Raw genomic sequence first — 8822 nt, 5'->3', positions numbered from 1 at the left:
AACCTATCTGATCTGGAGGGAGGGCTTTTTAAAGTGCCGAACTTTGACGTTCCAGCCAGACATCAAGAGGATACCAAGGTTCTCCCTGTGTGGTTGAGCCCTGGCCCGGCTGCCCAGAAACCTGACACATCTGAAGGGATAAGTAGTTGTGTACATTATATTGAGAATGCAGGGAGGCATTCTTTGGATCCCTTATGCCTTGTTGCATTAGGGATAGGTAATTAACCTTATATGTTATTCCTGTCCTTATATTGCAAGAAGCAGTCAATGCAACACCTGTGCTGAAGATATCCGTCGGCACATTTAAGAGATGTCAAAAATAGGCACCCCATAAGAATACACTAATATCTATATAATTTCTAGCTTCAACAATCCACAAGTATGACTGTATTATATTAAATTCATGACATTGCTATTAACCACCAGTAGATGGCAGCAGAGCGAAAGCTTGAAGAGCAGAGCTACAAACAGCAAAGGGGAACTGAATAACACAGATCTTGGTTTATGGGAGGACAGGATTTACTGCTACATTTCCTGTATCCCCATACTGAAGGTCATATGTTTGTTCATTCCAGGTAAGGGAACACAAATTCAGAGCCATAAATAGGCTAAAATGATGTAAAACACATTCCTATAATCAGCTAAGGCTGCTGGTGATGCAGTGTGAGAATATAAAATAGGCACAAGTGCTAGTGAAGTACAATGAGGTTTCACATGGTACTAATATGTAGTGACTATGATTACTATAGAAGCTGATGTCACTCTATGATATTATACTGCACTATTGATTTACTGTGATGCAGATTAAATAATCCGAGAGCAACTCTCATGTTAATGGTTTAATATCTCTTATAGGAAAGTTATACCTGTTATTGAGAATGTATTATTGAATATAGAGATGTGTATTAATATAGTAGGACAGGATTTGCTGCTACATTTCCTGTATCCCCATACTGAAGGTCATATGTTTGTTCATTCCAGCCCGCTCCCTTCGCACATTGGAATTATTGACCATACTTTCAGCATATGTGCAACAAAATTGGTGGCCCGTACAGGGAGCTGGTGAAGAAGACGCGGTCCCGGAAGTGAAAAAAAAAAAAAAAAACGGTTACACGAAGCATAGAGGAGAAATTAACCCTTGCCGCATCGCCAGCGAACACAAATGGATTTAGAAAGCCTGCAGGATGAAATCAGTGGTCACCTAATCCACTTGCCAGTGGGTGATCTCATCGAGATTTGCCAATTCATCAAAGCCCCTGAAGCCAGCATGGTGAAAGGAAAAACCCGGCGCCATTTTATGCAGATAATTAATGAGGTAATAGATGAACTGGTCGAAGCTGAAAGTGAGGAGGCGGTGACACAATTTCTGCAAGCCACAAAGGGATTCATTAGCGAACTAGAGAAGAAGAGGGACAATGCGGAAGTCCCAAGCTTCAGTGAGAAAGACCCTCAATCAGAACAACAATTGGCCGACTTAAAGTGACAGTATCACACTATGCAGGAGAGGTTCCAGGAAACGTCCAGAATAATGGAGGAACAGATTAGAGAGCTGAGTACCAGAAGTAAAGACTCAAGTAACAGTCAGCCAAAACCAGTGCCAGTCCCGATTACTCAGAGACTACACCATGGTAGCTTGCCAGAGGTGACAATCAGAAAAGACTTCAAGATCACAGGCCAGATTGGAGAAAAAGAGCATAAGGATAAGCTGTCCTACATTAACTTAATGCACCAAATCGACCTGGAACTACAGAAAGGATATCCTGAGACTGAGATTATTGAAGCAGTGGTCAAAGCTATTAGCCCTGGCCTAAGCCTTAGAGGTATGCTGGAGATGAAAAATGGACTGACTCTAGTGCAACTTAGACGAATCTTGAAAAGTCACTACAAGGAAGAGACTGCCTCAGAACTGTACCAGCAACTCCTTAATATTTCCCAGAAAAGCGACGAGACTCCACAGAATTTCCTGTTCAGAGCTATTGAATTGAAAGATCAGCTGCTATTCGTCTCCCAAGGTGAAGGCTTGGAAGAACATTTTGGGACTGAGCTGATCCAGAGGAAATTTCTAAGATCAGTAGGCACTGGACTAAGAAATGACCACATCAAATTCCAATTAAAGCAGTATTTAGATGACCCTTCAATTCCAGATGAGGTGCTCATAGAGAAAACAAATGAAGCCGCTAATATGGAGATTGAAAGGGAACAGAAGCAAAAGAAAGCTCAACATAGCAGTTCAACCAAAGGCAAAGAATGTCAGTCTAACACCTTACAGTGTCCTCAGGAACCAAGCATCCTGACAACAACTGCCAACACCACACCTTGGTCTCCACCACAGGCAAGTAGCCCAACAATTCAACAGCTATCGAAGAGCAACTCTGACCTGGAAAAGCTGATTCTGCAGATGCAAAAAGAGATGATAGAGATGAAGACACTCCTCCAAGATTCAAGGACCCAACGAGACCGTGAATCCCGAGGGCCTCAGGCAACAGTGGGTACGAGTAATGGATGTTGTCAATCCTGTAAAAGGGCTGGTCGGACAAGTACCTGCGATCATTGCTTCAACTGTGGACGATCTGGACATAGAGCAAGATATTGCCAAACACCCAGACCAAACCATTTAAATGGGAGAGGGTTGCTGTCAAGGGACCGACAGTAACCTGCACTAGTACCAACCATGTGTCCCAAAGTGCATCCCCTGTAGGTAGCAAGCCAGCAAGCTTCAAAACAACGGCTGGTAGGGGAAATCCAGACTCTGTTCAAAGAGTGCCCAACTGCTATACCCAAAGATGCCTTCAGATGGCTGAGCAAGTACCAACTCACGTGGATGGCGTGACCATGAGACAGAACCACAAGCTATTGAGTCTCGTTGGGAAAAGGTGCCTTGTGAACTATGAAATAAACAATACTCCTGTCCAAGCCCTATGGGACACTGGCTCCCAGGTGAGCATCATCAATGAGAACTGGAGACAGCGGGTTCTGTCACATACAGTGCTCCGATCTTTGGAGGAATTGCTGGGGCCAGAAGTCCTCTGTGGGAAGGCTGCCAATGAGACTGAAATTCCTTTCTCCGGCTGGATTGAGGTAGTTTTTCAACTAACAGCGGGATGCAATAACACCAAGCAGCTAGTAGTGCCACTTGTGGTATCATCAGATGAGAAAGTCGCAGAGATGCCAATCATTGGATATAATATCATAGAAGAACTCTACAAGGAGACAGCTGCCAAAGGAAGGAGAACCATTACAGGGTTCGTGGACCTACTAGGAGCCGCCTTGGAGTTGCCGACCCCCAAAGTAGAAGTCCTGGTGAGTCAACTACAAGCCAGCCTGAGAGAAACTGGTGGTACCGTACTAAAGATAGGTACAAAGAACCAAAGGATTCCGGCAAACACTGTGACGTGTGTCAGATGTAGGGCTCACGCCAAATCAGCCTTGCAAGAGCAGACGGTCTTGTTTATACCTGATGAGATTCAGGATCTGCCAGAAGGAATGTATATCGGGGAAACATTAGTGTCACTTAATAAGGGACAGTTTTCCAAACTATCCATCCCGGTTTGGAACACCACCCAGCGAGACATTATCCTGCCAAGTCAGACCAGGATTGGGTGCCTCGAACCCATCAAGACAACATACCCAGCTCAGGTGAAACCAAAAGAATCAGTGCGTGTTGCCACTCACCCAGTGACTTATAGTCTACAGTCATCCAGATCAGGGCCAGAAGGTCGAATTGACAATTTAAACACAAGTCAGTCACTGGTAAGTTATGCTCATCAAGAACACTGGGATCCACCAGTACCTATAGGACACCTTTCCGAGGAAGATCAACAGATAGTCAAGGCAATGCTAAGGGAAGAATGCCACGCCTTTGCTAAAGATGATTCTGACATTGGATGCATCCCTTCCCTACAATTACAACTGCAGACAATACACCAGTTAGAAGAACTTACATGTCAGTGCCAAGGCCACTACACCAGGAGGTGAAAGAATATCTGCAGGATCTTCTGAACCTTGGATGGATCGCAGAGTCAAAATCATCATACTCTTCACCATTGTGTGTGTGAGAAAGAAGGATGGTAGTTTAAGACTGTGTTGCGATTACGGGGAATTGAACCAGAAGTCCATCCCTGACCGCCATCCAATCCCTAGGCTCCAAGACATGCTGGACAGCCTAGGAGAAAGTTCATGGTTTTCTGTGCTAGATCAAGGAAAAGCCTACCATCAAGGATTTGTGGAAGAATTCAGTCGACCACTGACTGCCTTCATCACAGCTTGGGGTCTGTATGAGTGGATCAGAATACCCTTTGGCCTTAGTTCTGCGCCAGCTGAATTCCAACGCGGCATGGAAACTTGTCTAATGGGACTGAGAGATGAGGTCTGTCTGCCATAGCTACATGACAACCTGGTTCACAGCAGATCATTCAAAGAAAATGTGGAACATGTCCGGTTGGTACTGCAACGGTATCAGAAACATGGAGTAAAGTTAACAGCGAGGAAATGTGAACTTTTCAGAAACAAAGTCAGATTCTTAAGTAAAATCGTGTCCAAAGATGGCCATTCCATGGATCCAGCAGACATTGCACCTGTCCTGGCCTTGAGGAACAACCAGCCAAAGACTGTTGGAGAACTCAGGAAGTTATTAGGATTCATTTCCTACTATCGCCCTTACATCCAAAACTTTTCCAGGATTGCAAAGCCCCTGTATGACTTTCTATCAGCGGATAAAACACCCACCATAACGTCAGTGCCAGCTCAACAATCTAAGACGAGGAAGAAGCCATCACCAAAACTAAAAGGTCAACTACCTTCTCATCAGTCTATAGTCTGGACTGACCACCACCAGGCAGTGCTGAACCAGATCATTGACGTCTTAACTCATCCTCCAGTTATGGGTTACCCTGACTACAGCAAACCCTTTGTTCTGCACTGTGATGCCTCTCAAAAAGGACTAGGAGCTGTGTTGTACCAAGAGCAGGAGGAAAATTTGAAAGTAATTGCTTATGGGTCTAGGACTCTAACACCTGCTGAGAAAAACTATCACATGCATTCAGGAAAGCTAGAATTCCTTGCGATGAAATGGGCCATATGTGAAAGGTTCCGAGGATACCTATACTACTGTCCATCCTTTGTAGTGTATACTGACAACAATCCACTAACCTATGTCCTAACTACTGCCAAACTTATTGCAACAGGCCATCGATGGGTTGCAGAACTCGCTGACTTCAATTTCACTATCAAGTATCATCCAGGAAAGATAAATGCAGATGCAGATGTACTCTCTCGTATGCCACTAAGTCCTGAACAATACATGCAGCAGTGTTCACAAGAAGTCAACCCCAAAGTCATCAATTGCATAACCCAAGCACTTCACAAGCAACAGAAAGAAGAAACGCCTTGGCTGTGTCCAATAACCATCGCGGGTACAACGTCAACAATAGATGGTACCCAGAAGAAGGTAGCTCAAATACCTAAAGAGACCATAAGCACAGCACAAAAGGAAGACCCAGTGATCGGGCCAGTGTGGAAGTACAAAAATCAAAACAGGTTCCCATCAAAACAAGAACGACAAGGTGAGCAGCTTGATCTCTTTATACTAATGAAACAGTGGACCATATTGTACCTTGACGAGGATGGAATTTTGAGACGGAAAACACCCTCAGGTTCTCAACTAGTGTTACCCAAGCTGTATCATTCACTGGTGTTGAGAGAATTACATGAAGAAATGGGTCACTTAGGAGTGGAAAGAACTGTAAACTTGATCAGAGAAAGGTTCTTTTGGCCGCATATGCAGAGAGACGCTGAGCAATACATTAACCATCAGTGCACCTGCCTGAAAGATAGACGCCCTAATAAGCCTACCAGAGCCCCATTGAGCAATATTGTCACCACTTATCCCTTTGAGATGCTCTCCATCAATTTCCTCCATCTGGAAACATGCAAAGGAGGTTATGAGTACATACTAGTAGTAATAGACCACTTCACCAGGTTTGCTCAGGCCTATGCAACCAAAAACAAGTCAGCAAAGACTATTGCCGATAAGATATTCAATGATTTTGTCTTGAAATTTGGATTTCCTACCAGAATTCACCATGACATGGGAAAAGAATTTGAAAATCTGTTATTCTTGGCATTAGGGAAACATTGCCACATTCAGAACTCTCATACAACTCCGTATCATCCGGAAGGAAACGGCCAATGCGAAAGATTCAACCGAACTCTGTTGTCTATGCTTCGGACCCTGTCACCAGATTCAAAGAAAGACTGGAAGAACTCACTTGCCCAGGTAATACATGCATACAACTGCACCAAAAGTGAAGCGACGGGGTACTCTCCATTTTTCCTACTGTTCGGGAGATCTCCAAGATTATCAATAGACAGCATGTTTGACAGCCCAGTAACAGAAAAATATAAGAATTACTCTGAGTATGTAAAAACATGGACAGAGAGGATGACTGAAGCCTATCAGGTTGCTTCAAAGGTAGCTACCCAAGCTGCACAAAGAGGGAAAGAGCACTATGACAAATTCATGGAGTAGAACTTTCACCTGGCAGTAGAGTCCTTGTAAGAAACCTTTCTGAAAGAGGAGGACCAGGAAAACTGAGATCGTTCTGGGAAGACACTGTACATGTTGTCCTGAGGAAAAAGTCTGAAGATAGCCCAGTGTATGAAGTCAAGCCAGAAACTGGAAAGGGCCGAACAAGAATCCTGCACCGTAATTTGTTATTGCCTTGTGATTACTTACCCGTTGACCAAGGTCAGCAGATACCTAACAGACCAAGCACTAAAAGACGAGACCAAGTTTCAAAGACTTATCAACCAGTGACATTATGCCTGCTAAAGGACAATTGTTAGGAAAAGAAAAACGTGTTTGATCTCCTCTCTTTTTATAGACAAATATATCTGAAGAAATATCAGAAGAGGAATCAGATCTTGAACAAGAGCAATGGAGTTCATTCATCCCTGCAACTCTGAGAAATCACACAAAGGGAAGATATAGAACTGAATCCTGAAGCAGCAGAGTTCCATCCTTGCCAGTTGGAAACAAATGAGGGAAGTACAGAGGAAGCTACAATGGAAACTGCAGAGAATGAGCCAGTGATTCCGCCTGAACACATTACATGTCTAGTAGGAGACACAGAAGAAGGAAATGCTTCACCAGAAAACCCAACAGAGACAGTTGACAGCAATGAAGGCGAGTTCGAGGATGCTTCAGATGCCTTACCGCTACGCCGTATACAACACAGCAGAACCAGGAGACAGCCAAAAGTTCTGACTTTTGACACTTTGGGTCAACCTAGTAGTGTTGCCAGGAATGCAGCAGTAAAGGTTATAGACTGTGTTTATACCCCACAAGTTTACCCTAACTGGTATCTAAGCCCAGACCTTTTTGCTGAGGACTCTAAAAATTGGTAACCGTATCCATGTCTTCAATGCTATGGTTTATTATAATCTTCTTATGTTGAAAATGTTAAATGTTATGTTCTGTGGTTAACAAAAGGAACTTTCTTGCACTCTTACTGCAGACACTCCAAGTAGAATAACCTTCAAACAATGAAAACTAGGTAAAGAGAAAAAAAAAAAAGAGGACAAAAGTAATAAGGTGTCCCCTAGTTTTATATAAATTCTTACCTTCACAATAACATGCACAAATCTGTGTTAAAGGGGTTTGTACTAGCTAGCTAAAGGCAACAATATTCCCCCAGGCTTCATAGCGCTGTGGGCCGGGTGGGAAACTGTGACATAACTGGGAGTAGATGTCGCAAGGAGGACAGTTCTTCAAGTAAATCTGTTACTATTGAACCTTGGCTCCCCATGATTGTGGAAGATGAGCAAGAGAATTATGATTCTCATACTAAAGTCTGCGTATGTCGAGGACGACATAAAATTTTGTGGGGGAGGGTGTAAGAGATGTCAAAAATAGGCATCCTATAAGAATAAACTAATATCTATATAATTTCTAGCTTCAACAATCCACAAGTATGACTGTATTATATTAAATTCATGACATTGCTATTAACCACCAGTAGATGTCAGCAGAGAGAAAGCTTGAAGAGCAGAGCTACAAACAGCAAAGGGGAACTGAATAACGCAGATCTTGGTTTATGGGAGGACAGGATTTACTGCTACATTTCCTGTATCCCCATACTGAAGGTCATATGTTTGTTCGTTCCAGGTAAGGGAACTCAAATTCAGAGCCATAAATAGGCTAAAATGATGTAAAACACATTCCTATAATCAGCTAAGGCTGCTGGTGATGCAGTGTGAGAATATAAAATAGGCACAAGTGCTAGTGAAGTACAATGAGGTTTCACATGGTACTAATATGTAGTGACTATGATTACTATAGAAGCTGATGTCACTCTATGATATTATACTGCACTATTGGTTTACTGTGATGCAGATTAAATAATCCGAGAGCAACTCTCATGTTAATGGTTTAATATCTCTTATAGGAAAGTTATACCTGTTATTGAGAATGTATTATTGAATATAGAGATGTGTATTAATATAGGAGGACAGGATTTACTGCTACATTTCCTGTATCCCTATACTGAAGGTCATATGTTTGTTCATTCCAGCCCGCTCCCTTCGCACATTGGAATTATTGACCATACTTTCAGCATATGTGCAACACACAGGTGGGATGAATGTATCCTCCTATGCAGTAGATGTCTGGATCAGTTTAGTGGCTAACAATAGTGTGTTGTGGTTATGCATTTTATTGCTGAGGTGATCTGTGATGTCCTTGCACATCGCACATTACTTTGAGTTGTATGTGGATTTTTTTTTTGTGTGTGTGTGTTATGGTGGAGGGCGTGATTGCATGCTAT

The sequence above is a fragment of the Bufo bufo genome, chromosome 1 (genome assembly GCF_905171765.1).
Source record: "Bufo bufo chromosome 1, aBufBuf1.1, whole genome shotgun sequence".
NCBI lineage: Eukaryota > Metazoa > Chordata > Amphibia > Anura > Bufonidae > Bufo > Bufo bufo.
The sequence above is the reverse complement of the archived record's forward strand: the minus strand, read 5'-3'. Positions refer to the sequence as shown.